The sequence below is a fragment of the Crocodylus porosus genome, unplaced genomic scaffold, assembly GCF_001723895.1.
Source record: "Crocodylus porosus isolate Cpor-Errol unplaced genomic scaffold, CroPor_comp1, whole genome shotgun sequence".
NCBI classification, from domain to species: Eukaryota; Metazoa; Chordata; order Crocodylia; family Crocodylidae; genus Crocodylus; species Crocodylus porosus.
In genome coordinates, this window is record NW_017728934.1 from 4369188 (window position 1) to 4385794 (window position 16607).

Consider the following 16607-nt stretch of genomic DNA (forward strand, 5'->3'; position numbering starts at 1 on the left):
CCTGTCTAACTGCCTCCCTACAAGCACGAGCAGAAGAGGTATATTCCTCTTTGGTGATCTCTCCCTGTTTCCACTTTTTATGTGCTCCCCTTTTGGCCCTTAGTCTGCCCTGGATTTCTCTGGTCAGCCAGGGAAGCCTCCTGGCCCCTTTCCCTCTTTCTGATACAAGCAGATACTGCGAAGCTATGAGAGTCAGAGAAAACACTTTTAATAAAAGCATCTTTGGAGCAGAGTCTCAGACTTGTTGGCTGGGAAAATGCCTTTCAGGCAGAGAATGAAGAAGCACAATCTATTTAGCTTTCTAAAAAGAAGATTCAGAGGTGACTTGATTACAGTCTGAAAGTCTCTTAATGGAGAGAAAATACCAAATATGGAGTGAAGGGCTGTTTAATCTAACAAAGAAGGGCATAACAAGATCTAATGGCGGAGAGTTAAAACCAGGCAACTTCAAATTAGAATTAGGTACAAATTTAGACCAAGCTGATGAGATGGGTTGTCCTCAAATAATATCTGTCTGCCTTTCTGGAAGATGCACCTTGGTCAAACCTGAGTTCTTGGTTCAATACAAGGATAACGAATGTTACACAGGAGGGCAGACGAGACAATTCCTTCTGAACTTAAAATGGTTAACTCCACAGACAGTGAGAAACTTTGGAGAGCCCTGTATGTGAGGTGGTAGGTTGCAGCTGGAGAGCCATAGGATGTCATGCGCCCTGCTCCCCTGAGTGCTGATCTGTAAAGGAGCCTCTACATATTTCTCACATCTTTTGAACCAGAAAACTGAGGGAGTGAGGGGAAGTTAAACATCCTCCCTGTTTGTCTACTTGGGTTCTGATAAGCTTATCACACACCGCTGTGTCTGAGACTGCCTGTGTTATGAGAGGTAAGATGAAGCAGTCCTAGTGGTCCCTTCTAGCTTTGTTATCTCTACAGTAATCTCAGAATACCTCTCTTCTCTTCTCTTCCCCTTGCTTTCTTCCTTACCCAACAACACTCATAATTTCCATTGCACTTTTCTTCTGCAGATCTCAAAGTGCTCATCAGAAGGGTTATTTGGAAAAAGAAGGGGACATGCTGAGGAATGAGACAACAACTGAAAGTCAGAGAGCAGTCAGAGAGTTGTTGGTAGGTCAGAAGATTGATTAACTTGATTGATTAATGAATGAGGTCAGAAGATTGATGAACTTGATTGATTGATGAATGAGGTCAGAAGATTGATGAACTTCATCCCAGGGTACAGAAGGAACTGGTAGAGGAGATCTTGGAACCTGTGGCAATATTTATAAAGTCATAGAAGACAGGCAAGGTACTGAAGGACTGAAAAAGGGCCAACATAGTCCTCCTCTTCAGAAAAGACAAAAAAGGAGGATCTGTGTAACAATAGACCAATTAGCCTCGCCTCGATACCCAGGAAGTTACTAGAGCATTTAGTAAGGCTGTCCATTTGCAAGCATTTGGAGAAGGAAAGGCTCCAGAAAGCCAGCATGGATGAACAAATCATGCCCCCAAAATCTTGATCACCTTTGACTAGCTTAATGGAGTAAGGGAATGCACTGGATATAATTTATCTGAATTTCAGCAAGGGTTTTGACAAAGTCCCATATAACCTTCTCATAAACAGATTGGAGAAATGTGGGCTAGACAGAACTCCTACAAGCTGTTTGGACAAATGGCTTGATAGCAGCAGCAAAGGGTGATTATAAACGGATCCATGTCAGAATAGCAGGAGGTTTCAAGTGGAGTCTCACAGGGGCCCATCCTGGGGCCAGTTCAGTTCACTGTGTTTATTAACAATTTGGATGCTGGAACAGAGTGTTTCTTAAGCAGATGATACAAACCTGGGAAGTACAGCAAACACACTGGAGTTGAGGAGCACAATTCAGAAGGGTCTGGATAGATGGGAAAGCTGGGCTGAGGCTAACAGGATGAAGTTCAGTACTGACAAATGCAAGGTGCTATACCTTGGGAAGAGTCATCAAAAACACAAGTACAAGATGGATGAAAACTGGTTGGATGGCATCACTGCAGAGAAGGAACTGGGAGTCCTGGTGGATCACAGACTCAATATGAGTTTGCAGTTTGATGCAGCTTCATGAGAGGTAAATGTGGTCTTAGACTGCACCAATTCATTAAGTGCAAAACATGGGAGGTGATAGTGCCTCTTTATTCAGCACTGGTTGCCTATACTATCAATATGTCCTATGCTTCTGGGCTTTGTTGGTTGTCACATGGGGCTGAGAGATTTTTTTCCCATCCTATTGTTACATGCGTCAAGGGTTTTTGCCCTCCTCAGAAGCATTGGGTGTTGGCTGCACTGCAGCCACAGCTGGATATTTTGAGTGGGATGTGCTAGTGCTGCTGCTGGGACTCAAACCCAGAGGTTTCTGGCTACAGGGTCTTACCCCTCCACCCAGGGTCGGACGAACTGCCACATTTGGAATCAGGGAATAATTTTACCCCATGGCCAAATGGGTAGATACTCGGGGGAGGAGTGGAGGATGCCTTTCTCTGTAGTGGGGGCATGGCCCTCATCCTTGGGTATATATTAAGAGCTCTTTCAGGAGCAGGACAAAGACCACCATTTTCCTCTTTCTTTACCTGTGGCAGATTGGGGTGCTATGCCTTCTAGTTGTGTTGCAGGGTTGATTTGTGTTGTTTTAGTAATAGGTTAGCCACAGCTTTGTATGAGTTAGTTCGGATAGGACTGAACCTCCCTGAGGGCAGCGGATTGGACCAGATGACCTCCAGAGGTCCTTTCCAGCCTTACTTTTCTATGACTCTGTGAAGGAGAATGCTATCATTATCCCCATTTCGTAAGCCAAACAACTTAAGCCCGGAGAGTTGAAACAATTTGCTGAAGGTTACCCCAAAGTGACACAAATAAAACCCAGACATCTAGGCTAGTGCTCTGACTGCTGGACCATGCTGCGGTAGTATTTGTGCATTACCTGTCATCAAGCCCAAACACTTGCTCACTTCCTGATTCTTGCTTGTTTTTAGCTCTTCTCTCTCTTCCCCTTCCGCATGTTTTTTTCCCCCTAATGATTGGCTCCAAAGTGATTAAATTGGCCCTTGGGTACATATAGGAAACAGTTTACCTTCTTGTGAATCTTCCTCGATAAGCAGCAAGTCATATGGGCATTAATGAAAAGCATCTGGTGAAATTTTTCTTTCTTTCTTTCTTTTTTCCTTTTGAAGTTATTGCTGTACACAAGTCTTTTCCTCCAAAAATCCATCACTTTTTGTAATCTACTTTAGAACAATTACATTTGCAAAATTATCTCCCTGGGGCATTGCATGTGAACCCTCAGTCAGTAGCTTGCAAGGAAAGAAATGAGTTTACGTTCTCTGTAAAAAGGATAGGGAGCCTTGTTTCTGTTTAAGAGATGGGCACGACGTGCACAGGCTCAGGGATGGGTTGAGCGGGGGGAGGAAGATATTTTATTCATTCTATAAACTGCAGTATGCTGATGTTTTCCAATATAACCATTTAACCTGTGCCTGCAAAGCTCCAAACGTTAATTTTGTTATAAATGGTTATTAGGATTCATTCCTGGAATGTCTCCCAGATTGACTGCATTAATACCAACTCTCTTCATTGATGGCTTGGAATTAGGAAAAGCTCTGGTCATGGAAAATGAGTTTCACAGTTTCATAGTGCTTAGGGTCAGAAGGGACCTAAATAGATCATCAGGTCTGACCCCCTGCCCCGGGCCGGAATAAGTGCGGGGGTCATAACACCCAAGCCAAATATGACCCCCGCACTCATTCCTGCCTGGGGCAGGGGGTTGGACCTGATGATCTGTTTATGTAACCTGTTTAGGTAACAGATATTAGGAATAACTCCTGATTTATAACAAAATTAACATTTGGAGCTTTGCAGGCACAGGTTCAATGGTTATATTGGGAAAAGTCAGCATACTGCAGTTTATAGAATGAATAAAATATCTTCCTCCCTTCCCCACACTTCCCCGAGCCCGTGCACATCATGCCCATCTCTTAAATTCCCAAATTAAAAGGAAAATAACCTTTTTCTATCACGCAAATGGCAGCAGACTGTCACTTTTTTCAGGAAATAATAAATCTGGAGCAAGCCAAGCTCACAGAATTTGGGTGAGTCTTGACATTTTTACTTGAGGCATAGCACATAGATAGTGCAGACATGCCCTTCTTTTACCAATGATCATGCCAAGGACAACACTGGCAGAGATCTTCTTGTTTTTGGCTGTCTGGAGAGCTCACTTACTTTCTATTAGATGAACTGATGTTTCAGCCCTTTTCAGCCCCAGGGAACATAATGAGCAGCTTCTCAGAGGTGGCTCAGTAGCACCTTCTGCTTCCCCCACTTTCAGGTAAAGGAGCTGAGGCCAGGAGACACGCACACTATGTGTAACCTTTGGGAGTCTGTGTTTCCTGTCCTTCCTCACCATGAGCTACTGTCCCAGGAACAAGACAGCATCACCCAACAAGGCATGTCCAGCTAAGAGAAGATGTAGGAGGTTTCTGTCCTGCTGCTGTCTTTAGAGCGTTGAACTCAGCAGGTCACAGCCACCGTCTTGGTGGTGCCCGGCAGAAATAGGACTTTGTCTTGCCACATGTTTGAGCAAATGCCTCCCTGCAGGCACTATCACTTTCTCCACTCAGACTCCTGATGCTAACCTTGGCTTCCTCCTTCTCTTTGGAAGCTTGTAACCCCTAGGAACAATTAGCAACGATGAATTATCCCTCACAAGTCCATGTTGTGCAGAAATGTCAATGCCACTCCTGGAGGGTGGTCTGGCCTGTGGGTAGGGTACTGGTCTGGGACTCAGGAGACCTGGGTAACTCCTTTCTCTTACAGTGGTAGGTTGGGTGAGCTTCAGTTTGTCATTTTCCTTGTAACTTAGTTCCTCATCTATAAAATGTGGATAATGATAGTCATCTCTTACTTAAAATGCCTGGAGATGGAAAGATGGGGGAATACTTCAGAAGAGCTGGATTTTATTGTCCTCACTTGATAAATAGGAAAGCAGCACTGCCAATCTGCAAGATTTTTATCATGACTTTTGCACTAGTCCGTGTTTTTCTTAAAACCTCCATTCCAGGAGTTGGGTAATTTCTAGGAAAAATGGTTGCGAAGAAAAGCTTCAAAACACGACTGGAATGTGAGCTCATGACTCAGAAACCAATGGGCAAATGAAAAGAACCCAACATTTATTGTTTAAAAATGTGATTGTAGCAGGGCACCAGGGTGCCTGCTACTAGATAATGGTGTAGCAGGGCACTAAGGAGCCGGCCACTGAATAGTAGTAAATAGGCTTAGCTGCCACTCACCAGGGCAGCACAGCTGTGAGTTGCCAAAGCAAATAATTGGGTCAGCTGACCGCCAGGGGGCAGGGCCTGGCCTTTATAAACAGAGAAGGCTAAGGCCAGAGCCAGTGCCCTTCTGGCAGCATAAGGAGTAAGAGCTCTGCTAGAGCAAGCAGGGCAGCGTTGTGCACCAGCGTGCGGATACAGGGTGGAGAGGACCCTGACAGGGATGAGAGAAGGATAGCCAGGTTGGCCTAAGATTTGTGTTATGGCCTAGGGGCTTTGTGTTTCTGTTTTGGTTGGTTGTTGTGATTATTACACCGGAGGACTGGGCGAGGCTGTAGCGGTGGAGGAGGCCTCACTAGGAGCTCCCCAGTAAAGCGGGGGTGTTCCTGGCACCACAGAGGGTGCCGCGTTGTGGGGGTGTCCCGACCCCAGCCCAGTGTGGGCAGCTTCGGGAAGAGCTCGGTGGAGGCAGAAGCCCAGTGGGGTGTAGGCCCAGGAAGGCGGGTCTGAGCTAGTGGGGAATCCCGACCCCAGCCCAGCGGGGGCGATTATCGGGATGAGCCCCAATTGGGAAGAGCCCCGGTGGGGCATAGGCCTGAGAAGGCGGGTCTGTGGGGCCAGGTAAGGCTAAGGCTGCCTGAGCCCCAATCCAGGGAAGCCCGGGGTGGGCGCAGGAGGTGCGAGCAAGGGCCCCGGTGGGGGCAGAGGGCGCGGGAGGCACGAGCATCTTGGAGCAGGCCCCAGGAGAGGGCGTGTATATTGGACATTGGGCAGGCCCAGTGGGGCACTGCCTGTGAAGGGAGCATGCCCAGTGGAAGGCCCCGGAGAGAAGGGTAAGTCTACTAGGAAGCCCGAAGAGAGAGTGGGCTACCTAGAACCGGCACAGGGAGTGGCCCCAGAATCATGGTATAGCAAGACCGGCCCCATGCCAAGGGGGGCAAGAAGACAGCCTCCCATTGATGATGTAAGATCAAAGACGTGGCGGACGAGACAGGACCCAGACTTGGCACGGTAGGCAAGGGCGTCAGGGGAGGACACGGCACCCCTAGGTCGTCCTGCCACAGTGATATTTTAAAGCCCCTCTCACAATTTCCTGAAACTTGTCTCATGATTTTTGAAGGCCCAGGGGTGCAATACTGGTAAAAATAGACTCATAGAAAAAATAGAGCTGGAAGGGACCTCTAGAAGTGATTAATCCAAGCCCCTGCTTGAGGCAGGATTGTCCTTATCCAAACTATGCCAAATAGATCTGGAGTGGTGACTTGTCCACAGGGATGCAGTGAGTCAGTGGCAGAGTCCAGGTTAGAAATGGACCCATGACATGTACAGCTGGCTCTTGGATCCAAATTCCTTTACATAAGACAAGGTTCAGTTAAATCAGAAAACAGATAAAAATGTAAAGACAATGAAAAGTTCCATAGCGCTCGCATCAGAGACTCTTCGAAACCTGCCCTGAGCTAGCAACCATGATTAGGGTGAAGCAGGAACGGCTCGTATATCTTAGGGCTTGTCCTTACCGCAAAGCTGAGTTGAGCTTGAGCTCAAAAGAGTGCACAGGGAGAGTGAGCCCCGCTGTGCCTGCAGAGTAGTGTTTGTAGTGTGCTTCTGATGCCTTTGTGCAATTCCCCACCTCCTTGTGCTGAGAGGACACATAATAATGCCCACAATGCGCTGCAAATGAATGCATCATGTGGATGCTGTAATTCAAGTGCTTTGCAGTCACCCTTAAACAGAGCTAACTCACAGTAACTTGAGCTAACTACAATGAATATCTGGCCGCCTCCCTGACTGCCCCACCCTTGGAGTTCATATGTCCAACATTCAAACCCATGGGTTCTCTCTTTGTTCCCCTTTTGCTTTTGAGCCTGTATAACAACCTGGTATTAGAAGAGGCCTTTCCTTATTCTCTCTATCTTTTGCTTGTTCCATCTTGTCTGTACTCAGCATAGCATCAAGTTTGTGTGCCAGTCATTCGTATTAATGTATTGCTGTGATGTCAGCTCTCTAACCAACCACCTTCATTCAGTTGCCACAGGTCACAATTTTAATTAACTTTCTGGATCATAAAGCAAGACTTACCCCTTCCAATGAGGGACTGTCTGACTAGAAAGGGTTGATCCATCTTCATTAAGCAGCACTGAGATGATATCTATCTGTCTTAGAGACTTATCTGGCCCTCATTGTTGTAGTAGCAGAGCATTTCACAAACTTTACCATGTTTATCCTCAAAACCCTGCTCTGTGATCAAGCAGTATAATTAACTGCCCCCAAGACAGAGATGGGGAGTTGAGGCAGACAAAGGCCAGTCCAAAAAAAAAAAAAAAAAAAAGATGCAGGTGCCTAAAGTGAACATAGGCAAAATGGAGGCATCTAAGCTAAAAATTACAATTGTGAAAGCCCCACTCAGCTGCTGTTTAACTTTGGACATGCCTAAACCCCACAAGTACCTGAGATTTTTTTACTTTAAACTTCCCCAGTGACTGAAGTGTTTTGCTTCTGTGCATGCCCAAGGGTGCCTGAGTCTTGACAAGCTGAGCAGCTCAGCACCTAGCTCACACCCAAGCCTGATCAAGATGCAAAAACAAGGCGTTCCCCAGCTTGTGTCTGGAGGGATTCTCACTGCACACTTGACACATGCCGGCAAGCTCAGACGCCTCAGAAAACTATGGTGGCTGTGACTTGCTCTTCAAACAGCTGTTGTTAGTGCTTGCCCCTTATACATTCACTTGGTTGTGGGAACACTCTCCCAGACTTTGGGAGATCCAGGTTTGGTTTCCTTCTCTGCCTGCAGAGGTTCAGTCTGACCTGAGCTGTCTCTAGCATGCACTAATAACTAGAGGCTATTATAGGCATGCAGGGTGGAGTAAACCTCAGCCACCCCACCCACTGCATGAAACTGTTCCAGTATGCAGAAAAGAATTCAAGATTCACTGCGTCAGAGAGAAAAAGGTCTAACCTAGTGGTCAAAGCACACCTGTAGGGGTGAGAAGGCTTGGGTTCCGGTCCAGGACTGTTTCTGTATTTTATCTTGTGACTATGTGATATGGAAGAGCAGCTTGTGGTATTGTGCAGGCACTCGCCATTACATTTTGGCCCTGAGAGGGTTATACATAAGGTAAGGCAGGCAACAGTTTCAGCAGACTCAAGATTTTCTGGACTCTCACTCATGATTGTTGAACGCAATTCTGAACTTGGGCTTTCTCTGCCAATTCACTCTTGGGACAGAGCAATCATGAAAAGTGAGGACAACTGTAATAAAGAAATCCTTCTGACTTGAAAGTCCCAACCAATCTTATGAGTGCCCTATCCAGTTCCCCAGCCTGCCTCGCCCTCACCTCTCCTCTGAGTGACCCTGAAAATTCCAGGTGCCTGGGCTCAACTTTAGCTATGGGAACAAGGTGAGCAGAGAGCAGGTCCTGAAAGGGCCGTAGTCTAGCTATCACCTCATGCGGTCTGCTGTTTATTTCTTTGTGGCTTTATTTCCCTATGAAGGGTAGATAAGCTCTGGAAGCACATTCTCCCAAGGTGACTTAATTTTAGTCCAGGACTCTTGGCAATCTAGGTGCTGCTGCAGTGAAGTGTAGTCGTGTCGTCTGTGCCAGCCAGAAATTTTTGGAGGATATACTGAAATGTAAAGTAGGTGAACAAATGAGCAAGAACAGTCTTGCTCAGCACCGTGTTTTCCTCAGGACTTGACTAGAAGGCCATGCATAAAACATCATGCAGTGAACAGAGGCACTCCCTGTCCTCTTGTAGTTGAGGGGCCATTTCCCTTCTCAAAGGCTTCTCTCTATCACTAATTCAGTGGACTTGTAGGGTTTCCTTCACTCCTTTAATAAAATTGACTTGGCCTTCATCCTTAGCCTTTTTATACACTGGTCTCAGATCTCAGAAGGTCTCAGCCAGGTCTCAAACACATCCTACATCAGTGCTTATTGCTCCGTTCTCATGTAGCTTCTGCAGTCACGGAGGAGAACCCCACCCCATACAGTGCAGCTATGAGCCTGGTAGTTTGGGTTCTACGTGGACTCACTTCATCACTTAAAATGCTTACAACAGTTCCTAGTTTTATCTTGCTCAGATAGGGGCATTTTCAACCTCCTCATCAATTTATTCCATGTTTTCCCCTAAGTGGAGCTTCTGCGAACAGGAAGTGCCTTGGTAATGTGTAGGCAAGAGGGACAATCCATTAGCAGATGGCTTCTATTGTCCCCTGGAGCCAGATTTCCAAGAATACTTAGCCACCAGCAGCACACACTGCCTCCATTATGTCTCCATTGTTCTCAGTAGGAGCTAATGGATGTTGAGCTCTCTCTTGAAATTTGGTGCCAAAGGTGTGTGGTGAGAAGCCCTAAGAAATTCTGGCCCTCGTGCCAATGCCAGTTTGGAGCTTGACTCCATCGTGGAACAGCTGCTAAGGCTGGCACTAGAAACTGATTTCAAACCCAAGCATTTTATCAAGAGGGCTGTGGTCTTTAAACATTGTAATCTGTAGGCAGATTTGAAGCCCCAGCCAATCTCTGAATGAACCCAAATACAAGCATACACATGCACCCACCACTTACCCACCCATGCCTTTTCCTTTAGTGATAGAGCCAGTCATGTAACTGAGGGGAGAAATGGCCAAAATTTGGAATGGGTTTCCAAGGGAGGTGGTGCTCTCCCCTCCTTGGTGGGTCTTTAAGAGAAGGCTGGATAGGCATCTGGCTGGGGTCATCTGACCCCAGCACTCTTTCCTGCCCTGGCAGGGGGACTCAATGATCTGTTGGGGTCCCTTCCAACCCTAGCATCAATGAATTTATGACAGCAGCCCCAGATGATGCCTTTTGTAAGGGGATGAAAAAATAGCTGCCACTGCAGTGACTGGTGGCTGGCCACATCACTGCCACTGGCAGCATAGCAGGTGGCCCTGCACAGAGCCTGGTGCTTCTCTGGTACACCTCTGGGCAGAGCATAGGTGGCTATAACTTTCCACTGCCTTACCGAGCTTCTAAATGTAACAGCACATTATTTTTCTGGCAAATATAAGCTCTTGCTGTGTTGAAATCCCTCATATTCTTGCAAAACATCTCTAACAACTTCCCTTCCTTTTGCTTCACACCGCAAAAGCTCTGGTCCAGGCTCTCATCACATGGTGTCTCGATTACTGAGACCTCCTCCCCCCTGGACATAATGAGTTCCACCTCCTACTCACAGTACTCTAACTTCTGCTGTTGCAGTCTCTGTCCAGGATTGTCGATTCAGCCATTTCACCGTTCTCCACACCTGTCTGCATCGCTGGGGTAGCAGGTCACACCACTGAGGGCTCCAACTATGCCCTCCCTACCTGTGTCCGTAGGCTTGCTCCAAAGCCAGAAATGCATCAGAGGTGCAAGCTGCTTTGAGCTTGCACCTCTGGACCCACTCTTGAACTGTCAGGGACGAGGAGTTCTGAAAGTACCAGCTGCAGGCAAACCCGAAGTGCCCTCTCTGGTGAACTTCTGGGTTTGGAGCACATCACTGGATTTGACTGGGCAAAGCACACATAGCCCCACCACTGCTGCTGTCTAGACTGCTGCTGTCTGTTCCTGCACCAGCTTCCCCTTCTTCACCACATCGAACACAAGCTATGCAGATTTGCTTTTGGCCTATCCCAGTCTATCCCTGCCTTGCCTGCTATCTTATCTGCCCTATCAAGGTGCTGCTTCTGGCTCCACAGTGTAGCCATGTCATGTCTGTGCGGCTCTTTGGGCAGGCTCATTAGCTTGCAGTGGGCACATTAATGCTAATTGTCCTTCTGGAAGTGTTATGCTGCCCCCAGCTTAGAAAAGAGCTTGTTTGAGGATGATACTGCTGCACACAAGAAGTTTACTGTGTAGACATGGCCTTAGGAAAGTCTGCACAGCGTAGCAGTCTGCAATGAAGACATACCCTGTATTGTTGTCTCTCGGTTCTTCCCTTTGGACAAGCGCTATGACCACTGGTGTTCTTTATGTCACTGACAGGATAATAATATATGCTAAAAACTTGGCAACTGACTCCTGTAATGCTTCCACAGGAAATTCTGAATCCATTCTATGCTTATTATGTTTTGATTTCCAAATCCAAGCATCTCTGCAGGACGCACTGCTGCCCCATTTGATGTTAATCAACAGATCTAGCATGCTTTCATTGATGTCTCCTAAGGAATATTTGAAATGACTCAGATACAAACCATGAGCCACTATCTGCAAGGATCTGCTCAGGTGACCTGGGAGTGGTAAACATCAAGCAACATTTCCACAAGCCTGGCAAAAAGGAGCGTTCTTTGTGTGGCCACCTGGCATAAGCATCAACCACAGGTGAGTGCATTTACTTTTATTTTTTTTTGCAAAATTATTATGTCATCTTTGCCAGAGCACAGAGGAAGATCTCCCTGGCTGGCTAGCAATTCAGAGAGGTTTTTCTCGTTCCATTTATGTCCTTAAGACAGAACTTGCCTCTTTCAGTGAGAGTTAAACTGTCAGGACAGCCTATTTTGTAAGAAACTCTCACAAAAATGGCTTCTATTTTACTTGGCTGAGGTGGAAAATGTAGCCTTGCAAATACTATTTGGCACAACAGTGTTAGAAAAATGTATTATTTTTATCCTTGCCCTTCTTAGGATTTGCATAAATGCTCTCCTGTCTCTTTGGAGTTACCAGCTTCTTGCCCTTACAATCCTGAGTCAAGGGGTTCTGTTATAGCGGGGTGCACAATCCAAGGCCCAGTTGCCAAGAAGGACAGACAACCACATTCTGAATAACAGCCTAGTAGTTATGGCTCTCATCCAGGAAGTAAGAGGCCTACGTTAGGCCCTCCTCAGCCAGAGGTGTTTTAAACCTGTCTCCTACTCCCAAAGAAAATGCCTTCATCATCAGGCCATGAGCTGGGCAGGGCTGAGGACAACCTCTGCCCCTACTGCAGCGTTCAGGCAAGAGTACAAGAATCAAGGGGCCAAAAGGAACGCAAGCAACCTGGTTCTGTGGACCAGTGAGGAGGAAACTGCCCTGGGATGAAGGAAGCCATGAGCCCTGGAAACCGGGACTGTTTATGCATCTTATATCAGACAGTCATTGCATGCACAGCACTGTGAGTTGGGTTGCATCTCAGGGCTCCCCCTTCCTTCTTGCCCTCCTATGGGAACACTCTTTTTACTGGCACATTGAGTCATACTGCCTCTTGCTTGTTGTCTTCCTGGCCCCGTGATTTTTGTGTTCTTGCTTGCCAACTGGGCCAGTTTCAACAAAAACTGTGGAGATGCCCTTTGTTTCACATAGCTCAGAGCCTGGTCATTAGAGCACTCTCCTGGGAAATGGGAGATGTAGGTCAAACCATCTCTGGCTGAGGAGGGCCAAGAACCCAGATGCTTCCCTTCCTGGGGAAATGCTGCAACCTCTCTGCTGTTGGGCAAAAAGGTAGATACTCCTCCTCCCTACACCTAATACATTAGGCGGTCCAGGGCCCTCTGGTGGAAGGGTGACATGTTACTGAACCCAAACTTAGGCAGAGTTTAGATCGGGGTGGGCAAAATGTGGCCCACGGGGCCCCTAAAAATTTAGAAAATTAATATTAATCTGCCCCTGGCTGCCTGTCATGCAGCCCTCGATGGCTTGCCAAAACTCAGTAAGCGGCCCTCTGCCCAAAATAATTGCTTGCCTCTGGTTTAGATGCTACCACACATGGACCTTTCATTTTGACGTATTGGTGGACTTGTCGAGAATTCACAACAGCTATGCTTCCCAGTGCCTCCATCCATTTTCCCTAGGCACTGAAATGTGTAGTTCAGTGCTGAAACACCTAGGACTTCATATGCTCCTGGACGTTTAGGTGGGACTTGGCTGGCATTGCACATTAGAGAAAAGGCACATAGATTCTGATTGAAAAGTGACCAGTGCACATAAATCTCTTTTGAATCTGGGTCTGTCATTCCCCATGCTGAGCAGGGCAGTCCTGCGCCACACGCTAGGAAACCCAGGGCAAAGGGGAATGCCTTTCTCTCAGTCTTAAGTAGCTACCTGCAGCCCTGCGGTAAGTACCTATGTGAGACTGATATTCACAACCTAAACCCTGCGCATAAATGGAGGTTTTTAACTCATCCCTTTATGTACAAGCTGCTGGCTCATGCATTTAAGGTACAGCTAGTGGTGGTTAATTTTTATAATATAGCATCCTGGTTTGAGCACTCCTGATGAGTGGCAGGCCCTCTTTGGCTTGAGAGGATGCAAAACACATCATCCATCGCTCAAAAGAATGCCCTAACCAGCAGAAGAGGTTAGGCTGGCCTGAGAGCACCAGCCATCTCTCCTGGTGAAGCTGGACTTCTGTGCAGAAAGGAATGAAAAAAAGGGACCAGGAGGAGAGCAAGGAAAAGGAAACATGATGCCCTGGAAAGGTGCTCCCTTGGTAAGGGGGAAGTATTGGGTTTTGGTCCCTGTCCCAAGGACTGCTTATGCATTTTTTCATCAGAGAGTCCTTGAATGAAATGCATAGACAATGTTAGGAGCAGTGGCCAAAAGCCAGGACAACCCCCCACTCCCCTGTTACGAAACAAAAGAGTATGCCCCTCCCTGGATGACAGAATCAGTCTGCCTCTTGCCTATTCTTTTTCTGTCTGCCCCAGTGAATCATCCATTCTTACACAACTTCCATAGGAGGGTGCTGTCAATCCTGCCCAGCTTGGTGATTTAGACACTCTCCTGAAAAGTGGGAGATACAAGTTTGAGTTTACTTGGGCTGCAAAAGGCCTAGAAGTCAGGTCTCCCATGTCTTGGGCAAGCGATCTAACCTGTAGGTTATTATAGAAAAGATGATGACTTTCTCTTTCTCCAGCCATAATTTTTATTTAAAAGGGCCAAGGGTGCCAAACTCAATTCTGCTAGCACACATCCGGCATGCTGTGAGCACACCTAATAGAGGACACCCCTCTCAGAACCTGGGGCAGAGCTGTCTCACTTGTGAATCCCAAATAGCTTTAGGTAAGAAAAGAGATAGGTATTGAGCTACGCTGCTCAAACGGCATGGGGCATGTGCAGTAGCTGAACTATTGGAAAATAAGTATGTTTGCTGGACAGTGCTTAGGCACTCAGGTTTCAGGCACATAAAGAGTTAGACGGGGTTAGTGTCAACTGATCTTAAGTGCTTAGGTGCCTAAAGTCTCCCTATTTTAATTGCCTTGGGTTCTTAGCAAATCTCACTGTCAGCTTCTGTATACCTCAGTTCCCAAGCTCTGTGATGAGATGGATAACTTTGCATTGCCTTGCAGGAGAGTGTGAGGATAAAAATGGTAAAAATCATAAGGCACCCAGGTACTCTGGTAATGAGGCCATGGAAGTACCATAGATGGAAAGATTGTTTCTGCAAATCCATCCACCCCCTCACACTGCCTGGTATCCTCAACAGTGCCCAAGACACATCTCTTTAATTCAAGTAAATTGATGAACAGAAGATAAAGACTCCTAGAATGTGCTGGCTGAGAGCCCCAAGATCACAGAAAATAAAAAAGGAGAGATAATAAAACTTGCTGGGCAAGGAACAACTGTATTACACAAGATGGATAGATAGCTGTGATGATTTGGGCTCATATCAAGAATGCTCCAGGAGGGAGCACCGCCCACAGCAGTCTTATACCAGGGAACAAGGAATGGAGGAAGATCAAGGATGCATTAGACAGGTTTGGTCAAAACTAATGTGGGATAAAAAGATTTTCAGATAATGAAGCCAAGAAGGTGACAGCATAGATCTGTGGCAAGATTTTATTCAGCACTGTTGTTGCTGTTGAACGGATGGACTGGGAGCAAAGAAGAACCTTTCACTTCGCTCTAAGAAACCCACAAAAAAAGCAGGAGAAAAGCCAGCTCCCCATCAGAGAGAGTGCAGCAGATCTCTCCCCGCTGAATTCTGGCTGTGGCAGATCTGCTGAGCTCTGCAAAAAGGGAGAGAGCTCAACTATTTAAAGGTGCAGGACATAAAATGTAAAGGCAATGCAGTTGGAGAGCAGCCGCCTCAACGGATATTTATGCTGTGCTATTCTGGGGACTTCGGCTCCAGCACCACTTGATGATTAATTAGAAAAAAATCTAATCAGGTAAACCCTGTGTCTCCCTGCTGACTACAAACACATCTTATGACTGTAGGGCTTAGAAGTGGGTCCAGTCCAGGGGTTCCAGTTCACTCTGTTGTTTTGCAAATGCAGGGGTTGCTTTTCTGTTGGGGACCACACAAAAGGGCTCTGGCTCTGTCTCGAAAATATGTTGGCATGGGGCAGAGCCTGACTGATCTGGCACAGCCTTAGGCTTATCTCTTCCCCCAGACTAAAGTCCTGCTCAGGCAATCATGCTCTTGCCCATGTGTAGCCCTACCAAGCCACCAGGTCTTTGCTGTGGAAGCAGGTGCTACCCACCCTGTGTTAGGGGATCTGAAACCAGCTCTGACAAATAAAGCACCAGGAAAGATGGGAACATGGTTACTCTACTGTGTCTCTTCCAACATGTCTTCCTAGTCATTTCTATCTAAAGCCAAGCTCACCTGGGACTTAGGTTTTGGAAACTGCACCTGCCTGCCTGAGAAGATACCATAGTAAGTGCCGTCTTCCTTCAGAAATGCTGCCCTGACTAGCAGGCCTACAGCCAGGCTGTAGTAGCCAATTGTACATGCCCTGGCACATGGGGGGCTGCAGTGCCGGGCACCACTGACACCCCCAGGTAAAGCCCTTGGCAATCAATGCCAGCAGCGCCGTGTGCAGCTGGCATTGGACGCAGTTACCAGCCGGCTGTGTAAGAGTGTGCAAGGCACGCACGTAATAGCAGAGGTGGGGATGCAGCGTGGGACGTGGTTCTGGGGGGGTAAGAGGCAGTCCTGCAGCACTGCCGAGAAGGACCTGGGTGCCTGAACACGAGTCACAGAAGTGTGCTTCTGTCGCAAGAAAAGCCAATACCGGGTCCTCGGAACAGGAGCGTCACTCGCTAGTCAAGGGAAGCGGTTCGTCCTGGTCTTTTCAACACCAGGCGCCACCAGTTTTGGGGCCCGCACTCCAAGGAAGAGGTGGACCGCTTGGGAAGAGTCTAGAAAAGTGATCCGGGGCCTGTGAGGAGAAGCTGAAAGAGCTACGGACATTTAGCCTGGAGGAGAGCAGAGCTGGTACAAGTCTTCAGGCCCTGAAGGGGCTGGACGGCGCGGGGCTTTCCTCTCAGGGCGCCGCGGTCGGAGACGGGGCAGCTTTCTGAGGGAAGGCGGGCGCCGGGCCTGCGGCGCGCCCGAGGCGGAGGGTAAGAGGCAGGTGCAAGGCGAGGAGGAGGAGATGGCTGGCTCTTTAA